This window comes from Felis catus, chromosome X, assembly GCF_018350175.1.
Source record: "Felis catus isolate Fca126 chromosome X, F.catus_Fca126_mat1.0, whole genome shotgun sequence".
Lineage (NCBI taxonomy): Eukaryota > Metazoa > Chordata > Mammalia > Carnivora > Felidae > Felis > Felis catus.
This window is the reverse complement of record NC_058386.1, coordinates 95,240,577-95,250,162: the sequence shown is the minus strand read 5'-3', so window position 1 is coordinate 95,250,162 and position 9,586 is coordinate 95,240,577. Positions and strand designations below refer to the sequence as shown.

The 9,586-nt window shown below is 46.5% G+C and overlaps 1 pseudogene; it reads right to left on the bottom strand.

The window, feature by feature from the left end:
• Positions 1–1,017: 1,017 nt before the first annotated feature.
• On the bottom strand, positions 1,018–3,722 carry LOC111558680 (annotated as a pseudogene).
• Positions 3,723–9,586: the final 5,864 nt, after the last annotated feature.

Sequence of the window (9,586 nt, the reverse complement as noted above, 5' to 3'; positions counted from 1 at the left end):
TCCAAGTAGCAGGTCACACCTAGAAGAACAGTCACCTACCTGAAGTAGAGGAGGCCGTGGACTGTGAGACACTCTCGTGTTGTTGGTTGAAAGCGCCACCGACGACATTAGTGTGGGGGCCAATTAAGAACACGTATCGGCATTAAAAAAATTCACATATTATCCGGCCTGTTAACTGTCTTACCGTCAATACTTGAATTTTACCCTGGAGATATTACATGCTAAAATATCTGTACCTCTACGCACGAGGACGTTTATCACAGGTCAGTTTATAATAGCCAAAGGGTCAAAACACCCTTTGTGCCTTTCCTTCAGGTAAACATTTAAATAAATTCTGTACTGGGGCGCCTGGGTGGCGCAGTCGGTTGAGCGTCCGACTTCAGCCAGGTCACGATCTCGCGGTCCCTGAGTTCGAGCCCCGCGTCGGGCTCTGGGCTGATGGCTCAGAGCCTGGAGCCTGTTTCCGATTCTGTGTCTCCCTCTCTCTCTGCCCCTCCCCCGTTCATGCTCTGTCTCTCTCTGTCCCAAAAATAAATAAACGTTGAAAAAAAATATATAAATAAATTCTGTACGATGATCAGCTGTTCGAAGAATGTGATAGATGCACATGTACCTATAAAAAAGTTCCTGAGATAGACGGTTAAGGGTACAAAGGCAGAATACAGAACAGTGTGACTGCTATGCTCGCATTTGTGTAAAAGAGAAACAGACAGATACAACTTTTAGGTGAAAGTATAATAAATAAGACACTCTTAATAGCGAGCGTCTCCAAGGAAAGGACCTGGATGTCAAGGGCAGTAGGGAGATATCTTTTCCATCGTATACCCTTTGCCTCATTAAAAATTTTACTATGTGCCTGTTACTTTTTCAATAGAAGGATATTGTTAATTAAGAAAAAAGAAATCACGGGGCACCTGGGTGGCTCAGTCCGTTGAGTGTCCGACTTCGGCTCGGGGTCGTGATCTCGCGGGCCGTGAGTTCGAGCCTCGCATCGGGCTCACTGCCATCAGACTGTCATCGGAGAACCCACTTTGGATCCCCTGTCCCCCTCTCTCCCCCTCCTCTGCTTGCGCTGTCCTAAAAATAAATGAAGATTAAAATAAATTAAAAAAATAGATATTTTTAAAAATCATGGGGTATCGGGATTGAGAATCACACAGAAAACATTCCTCTTAGCGCTATCTTATCTGAAAAAAAGAAGAAAACAGATTTGCAAGTGTTGTCTTGAAACAGCAAAGGAAGGGTAGGGGTTAAAAGTTTCTGGCACGCATGGGATGGCAAATGGAAATTAATTGGACAAATACCACTATTACTAACCTGAGACTGGTGGGATGTCATTGGTGCGCTCTTTGTTCAGTGACCCGCTCTTGTCGGTTTTAACCTTCTTGAGGAATACTTGACAAATATAATTGTACATATTGCAAGCAGACAATGTGATAATTTGATATACGTATACGTTGCGGAATTATTTACTGTTGAAAAGTTTTTATCAGTTTACTCAAGATTTCCATTTTCCAACACTATTTTCTTTCTTCCTGTGTGTGTGTGTGTGTGTGTGTGTGTGTGTATGTGGGTGGTATTTTTGGGGTGCATACCAGTGTGTGCGTGTCAATACTTGAGTGTCTGTGATATATGTAATGGGTGTGTGTTTTGTTATGTGTGGTTGTGTGTCCGTGGTGTGAGTGTGGTGTATGTGTGGAATTCTGTGAGTGAAACTCTGTGTGTCTTCATTGCCAACGCTGTTTCCTTTATTATTATTATTATTATTATTATTATTATTTGAGACCTTTATTAACAGGTGCTTGCCGTTTGTTAACTTTTGGAAAAAAATCGAGTTGTGAACTTTTATTACACATTAAAAATGAAGTTCTTAAACATGTCAACTTGACCAGATAGGAAACCATTTGAAAACCTTGAACAGTGTCTTGAGACAAACCAGGCTTTTTTTTTTTCTTTTTTTAAAAACTGCGTTTGTCACTAACCAAAAACCGACGTTTTTAGGTAAAAATAATAATGCCGATAGTTCTGGTTGGCCAATGGGCAACAAGCAGGCACTTAACGGCTGAAGCTCCAATCTTGGGCGCATTTCTTATTGCCGGAACTTCTTCCTCACCTCCCGCTGGACGACGAAACCGGATGATGGCAGAGCCGGTAAGCGGACACTTACCTCGCGTCGCCCTGCTCGACGTCGGGAGTGGACGGACTCTCGGCCGGTGGATCGGCTGCCTTGGCCTCTTTGCCGTCTCGCGGTTTGGGGTTTTCTGGGCGTCTGCATGGGTAAACGAGGTTGCGGCGGGAGGGACGTGGGGGTGGGGGCTGACCTGGGGTCTCATCTCGTCCATCTTCCTTGTCGTCTTTGCCGCCCTCCTCCCTAAACCACCTTTGGCGAGGAGGCCCCGTGCGGGGCGGTGGTCCACCACCCAGGCCACATTGGGCGTCACCGGTCTACCTTGCTCTGTCGCGCCCTGCCGCGCCCTGGTACCTTCCATCACTTCTCCCCGCACAGGATGTTGGAAGGCTGTGGTCCGCGTCCACGCGGTCTCCGCACGTATTCAGGGGGGAAGCGTCGCCTCGGTGGGGCCGGCGCCGTGAGGGTCTGGCCTTCGCGAGCACGCTCCGGTCCCGGGTTCTTTCCCCCACACTCACTGTCCCGGTAATTCTACTGGGAATTGGGTGGAGGACCCCTGCCACGCGGATAGCGTCCCTAACGGTTAGGGTCCCCCGCAGAGTCACCGACCTGCACTGCGGCGGCACATCTGCCCCTGACATTTGCTGCGTCCGCCCCCTCCTCTCCTTCAACATCTGACTCCGCAGTCTGTCCACCTCCTCCACTGCCAAGGGACTTCCTGGGAGTCTTCTTTATGGCAGTCTGGTGTGCAAATACAACTTCCTTGGTGTCATTCCTGGGGATGAAACCATATTCGTTACATTGAAGCATTCTGTTGTTCCCCAATCCTTCGTTGCGATACCTTCTTGTGCCGGCAGGCGGCGCCCCTGTGAGGCTACCCGGGCGGCAGCTCCCTGTGCCGCCGCCCATATTGTTGGGCTTGGTGCCGCTAGTGGTGGGGAGGGGGGGGGTGGGGGGAGGCTGAAGGGGGAAAGCAGGGGCGGGGGGAGGGGTAAGGCAGGGGTGGGGGGAGGCGCCGTGGTGGGGGAGGGGGAAGGTAGGGGCGGGGCCGGAGCAGCGGCGGGGGGGAGGGGTGTGTGGAGGGGGGAGGGGCGAGGGGGTGGGGGAGGGGCGAAGGGGTGGGGGAGGGGTGCAGCAGGCGGTGGCGGGGGGTGGGGCACAGGGTGGGGGAGGGGCACAGGGTGAGGAGGAGGGGTGGGGGGAGGGGGAAGGCAGGGGCTGGACGGTGGGTGGCCGGACGCGGAATGGGGGCAGGGCAGGGACGGCGGCGGGGGGTGGGGGGGGTGGGGGGGGCGGAGGGTGGGGGAGGGGCGAAGGGGTGGGGGAGGGGCGTGGCGGGATGGCGGGTGGCTGGACTTGGGGTGGGGGGAGGGCCGGGGGTGTGGCGGGGGGGAGGGGCAGAGGGCAGGAGGAGGGGGAAGGCAGAGGTGGGGGGTGGCCGGACGCGAGGTAGGGGGAGGGCCGGGGCGGGGCTGGGGCATGGGGTGGGGGGATACCTGGGCAGGCGGACACCGGGGCGGGCGGTGCGTGTACAATGGTGGCAGGACTGGGGTGGGGGAGCGGGAGAGAAGGGAAATGGAGGGAGAGGGAGGAAGTGGAGGCGGGGCGGGGGGCGGGGCAGCTGCAGCCAGAGGCGGCCGGATGTGGATGTCGGCCCCTCTGCTCCTCGGTGTGGTAACTCGATGGTAACTAGGCTGGAGGCGGGGCTTCTCAGGGCTCTCTTCGGGTCCGCTCTCTGCTGCCGATCGGATGCGGCACTCGTTTCTCACGTGTTTTTCCCAACACCGAAGTAACTGGTGTTCTTCAGATTACAAAAACAGTACACGTTCAACATAAAACATTCAGATGATATAGAAAAGTATAAAAATATGTAGAAACTGGGGCTCCTGGGTGACTCAGTCGGTTAAGCCCCCCTCCCCTCTTGGTTTCGGCTCAGGTCAGGGTCTCACGGTTCCAGAGTTCGAGCCCCACATGGGGCTGCATGCTGATCGTGCAGAGCCTGCTCGGTATTCTCCTTCCCTCTCTCTCTGCCCCGTCACTCTGAAAACAAATAAACTTAAAAAACATGTAAAAAGTATGTGTAAATCTGTTACCTGGGCAAAACCACTGTTACATTTTTGGTGTCTGTCGTTCCAGAATTACATATATATATTAGTAAATATTATCATGAGTACTAGAAATTGTGTATTTTAATGGTATTATAATACTAGCACATAACCAGATTTTACAGCCAACACTGAATAGACAAGTGTCTATGCCAACCAGTAAGGACATATGTCATCATAACGTCATACTTATATCATTATGTGTAATTAACGCAAGGGGTACTGTAGTGTTGAAGTTTTATAACTTATTTGCCCAACTTATTATGTGTTGATATAAATACAGTTTTTAATTTCTTAAAGAGCATCTCACCTGCAATTGAAATTTGCAGAGGAATTTTTTATATCCCACATAGCATTCCTTAGAAATAAATACATAAACATAGAAACCTATATAAAGGCATACGTTTATACATAAATATATATAATATATTATATATATATATGGCAAATGTTAACTGCTTAAGTAGATATATGTTATTCGGTTGTTTTGTTTCCAGGGTCTTTCAGGATTTATAGATGAATCTATTATAGGAATCTAGAAGAAGTGTTTTAAGAGTACAAAGGAGGGAATAATTTATTTGAGATGGAACTATGGGGAAAGCTTTATGGAGAAGTTAACATTTGCACTAGTTTTTATAGGAGGCAAGAGAAAGGGCATTCCGTAAAGGAAGTTTAGAATTTTTAAAAAGCTGAACAAGGAGTCAGCAGGGAGAGTCTGGTTGACTCTCTAGACAGTTCTCATAAATTGACGATTAACTCGGTGAATTCACCACTGTATTCAGAAATTGGCATTCAAACAGTTTACCGGTAGTGATCTCATTTATTTTTATATGTGTTGTGTGTATATTTGCTGTGTGTATGTATGTAATGAAGGGTATAATTTATACTATTTTTTTCAAAGTATGAAGTGAAATTTAAGATGTGGTCAAAATCAGTGTCTTCATACGCTAGACATCAATTTTGGCAGTGACACCTGAAGATACAGACATCCTTCCAGTTTAATTAAAAGAAAATAATTTTAGGGTCGCCTGGGTGACTCAGATGGTTAAGCGTCTGACTTCGGCTCAGGTCGTGATCTCACCATTCCTGAGTTTGAGCCCCGCATCAGGCTCTGTGCTGACAGCTCAGAGCCTGGAGCCTGCTTCGGATTCTGTGTCTCCCTCTCTCTCTCTGCCCCTCTCCAGCTTGTCCTCTCTCTCTTTCTCAAAAATAAATAAAAACATTAAAAAAATAAAAATAAATTAAAAAAAGGTAATTTTAAAAATACAGAGTTTTAATTTTTCAAATATTTTTGATCATGTTATTTACAAATGTACATTGAACACTGGGTGTTATATGTGAGTGATGAATTAACTCAATTCTACTTCTGAAACTAACATTACAGTATATGTTAACTAACTGGAATTTATGTTGTATTAAAAAATATTTTTTAAGCTTATTTTTGACAGAGAGCACACAAGTGGGGAGGGGCAGAGAGAGAGGGAGACAGAGAATCTCAAGCAGGCTCTGAGCTGTCAGCAAAGAGCCCGATGCAGGGCTTGAACTCATGAACCGCGAGATCGTGACGTGAGCTGAAGTCAGACGCTTAACGGACTGAGCCACCCAGGCGCCCCAATTATTATCTCAGTTTCAGTAAATTTATATCCTGCGAAAATGAATGTGAATTTCTTTGTTACCTTTTACGGTAGGGGGGAAATCAGTCCAATATCGGATGGGATGGTTGAGGGAACAATGGTATACATACATTTTTAAATGCCAGATGGTTAAAGGAAAGTTGGACTATTTTAGAAGTTGGCTGCGATATCTTACGGAGTCTGTCCCAGGTTGTTTGAATAGACTGAATGGTAGTATGATTTTTGAGGAGTGAGGGGAGTTTCAACTTTATTTTTAGAAGCAGCCAAAATGTAGAGTCAACGCTGTGCATAAAGTGGGTGAGTAAACCAGGGAATGTGATTTTGATTTAAACAAATAGTTGGAGACTATGAAAATAGTGATCCCATTTTTTTTCTTAGGTGGCTTATAAACTCACTGCAAAGACATTTCTCAAAAAGGAGTTCTAAAAGGATCTTGAATCTATAGCACAATGGTTGGCAAGTGTGTATTTCGCTAAGACGACAGCTTTAAGGGAACACTTGTCTTCTGAAGTGTACTTGTTGCTACGTGCTTTTAAATCACATTCAATAACACACAAGCCTGTTATTAAAACTAGTTAAAGAAAAATAACGCTTGCAACCCCGACACTTTAACAAAAGTAATGTTTTTACGGTCTGTTTTGTTACGTAACAGTCACTTCTCATAATGTACGATTTTCCATTATGGATTTTCAGGGACGCCTGGGGAGCTCAGTCGCTTGAACATCCGACTCTTGATTCTGGCTGTGGTCATGCCCTCACGGTTCGTGAGTTCGAGCCCTGCGTCAGGCTCACTGCTGACGGTGCAGAGCCTGCTTGGGATTTTCTCTCTCTCTCTCTCTCTCTCTCGCTTGCTCAAGAAATAAACTTAAAAAAAAATTAAAACAAAAATAAGATGGAATTTCACTTTGGGTTTTACACGTCAGCCACCTGAAGCCGCAGATACAAAATAGACAAGCAAACAAAAAGTACACTTGTTTTAGGCTGGAAAGACTCTCCACGGTTAGCTGCCCTTTTGCGTACAGGTAGTTCGGACATGCATGTTTGAAATATCAGGGTTGAGACTCTTTTGTCTCCCACAATGTGTCCCGGCTTCCCAGGAGTGACTGCCGCTCTAGGAGCCTGTAGCTGGTGAAATGAGGATTACTGTGTATGACTTCGTGTGACTTACCGAGCAGCCCAACAGAGCCCTCCATGGGGAGGCACCATATGTGGAGAATCCGGCAGTTTAATGGAACACACAGAGGAGATTTGTAATGTGTTATAAACGCAATTGTTAGTAGACGCCGTGTGATGAAAAAGTCTGGTACCTTCTGGGAAGCAAGGACTTAGTATTGCCGTTGCAAAAGTTCTTCGAGAATTATAATTAAAGTAAGGGGTACGAAAATGGTTACGGTGGACAGAGGATTACAGACAGAGAATTTTGGAAACTGCCAAAGTCTGGGGCAGGGGGGAGGAAACTGTGGGTTTGTGGTTTTCTTTTCATTTTTCTTTTCTTTTTTAATTTTGGTTTTTGTTTTGGAGAGCGAGCGAGCACGCGAGGCGGCGAGAGGGGCCGAGGGGGAGACAGAGAGGGGCTCTCAAGCAGGCTCCACGCTCAGCTTCGTGCGGAGCCCGACGTGGGGCTCGATCCCGACACCCCGGGATCATGATCGGAGCTGAAATCAAGAGCCACCCAGGTGCCCACAGTTTTCTCTTATGAAATGCAAAGAAGCCCTTACTTACTGGCATCACAAGATATCCAGGCTCCTCTGGTATTTTCTCTGCCAGCCAAAGAATCAACCACTTCTGCAAGTCAAAAGAGTATAGGAACAACCTGAGAGAATGCCTAGGGGTTTGACATGCCATGTTTTAATCTCTTCCTCTTCACCTGATTGGTGAGAGAAGGATTCCCGCCCTAGTGGTGTGGGGATGGCCAAACACACGATATCCAACACCGGACTGATGAGATTGACAGAACTCTATCAGTCACCTACCATCACAGCCCGGGGAGGGGTGGGGTGGTAGGGTCCCACACGCCATAGAAGGACACAAGGGTGTTGTGCTTGGGAGCACAGCCAACTAGTGGGGTCTGTGGGAGGAAGGTTGTGTGACCCTTGGTCCCCGCAGGAGGATGAGATTGGTTTGTTTGAGTAATTCCGTGGTTTGGCAGGAACTGAAACCCTCTCCTGCAGGATAAACAGGCACGGTGCCTGGGCCCCTTGATAAGGATTGTTTGGTGAGGGGACTTATCTCAGGAACAGAACGAGGAGGACGACTGTGATTAGGCCATTGGAGGCTCTCCCGATGTCACCAGGTCTCAAGGCAGCACATCATAGTAGGCCTTAATTTGAGGCTTTACAAACGGAATAAGTTAAACGATAAAATAAATAACAGTCACACTGGATTATAATCCGTAGAATACATATCCAATGAGTCCACGCATACGTAAGTAAATAATTGAAAAAGCAACAACCCTTCCTTGCAGAAAAATATACTTAACACAGGTAGAAGGAAAGAGAAGAATAGAAAATCACTCTTAAACCTCCCCCCACCCCAGTGGTAACTGTTGCTAGAAAAATCCACTGAAGGATGTGAACCTTAGCAGGCAAAGTTTTGTGCAGCAACAATGAACTTGTACAGTCTCAAAATGCCTTCTCCAAGACACCTATTACGTACAAAGAGAACAGTAGTAACCTTATAGTAGAGAAAGCTGGCGGCCACTACCTTAACCAAGTGATCAAGGTTAACGGTCAGTAGTGATGAGACACAGAGACCTCATGTACCCCCATGTACCCCCAACATGATGCGCTGAGAAAGGTGCATCCCCACCTCGGTAGTGGTCTTCCAAAGAATGCATAACTTCAGTCTGATCATCAGAAAACGTGTGAGAAGTCCGAGTCGAGGGACATTCCAGAAAATAACCGGCCAGTACACTTCCCAAGTACTAGGACATGAGTATACTTGAGTATACCTAAGTTTTTATACTTAGGTATAAATCTAATAAAATGTATACAGATCATCTGAGGAAACCCACAAACCCCTGATGAATGAAATCAAAGAAGAACTAAATAAGTGAAAAGATACTCCAGGTTCATGGATAGGAAGACTCGATACGGTCAAGATGATCGTTTCAACCAACTTGGTCTATAGATTCCGTGCAATTCTTATCAAAATCCCAGCAAGTTATTTTGTGGATATTGACAAGCTAATTCTAAGCTTTATATGGAGACGAAAATGACCCAGAATAGCCAACGTAATATGGAAGGAGAACAAAGTCGGAGGGTTGACGCTATCTGACTTCAAGGCAATAACTGAGACAAGGTAGTATGGACGAAAGGATAGACAAGAATAGACAAATTGAAGAACAGAGCAGAATAGAGAGGCCAGATACAGACCCACGTAAATATAGTCAACCGATCTTTGACAAAGGAACAAGAGAAATACGATGGAGCCAAGGTAATCTTTTCAAAAAATAATGCTGGAACACTGGATATCCACATGCCAAGAAATGAATCTAGACGCAAACCTTATGCCCTCAGCTCAAAATGAATCACAAACCTAAAGGTTAAACACAAAACTATAAAAACCAGAAGATAACGTAGGAAAATCCTATATGGCCTGAGGTATGACAATGACTTTCCAGATACCACACCAAAGACAGGTCCATGAAACAAATCACTGCTACGCGGGACATCATTAAAATGAAAAACCTGTGCTCTGCAAAAGACGATGCCAGTGGG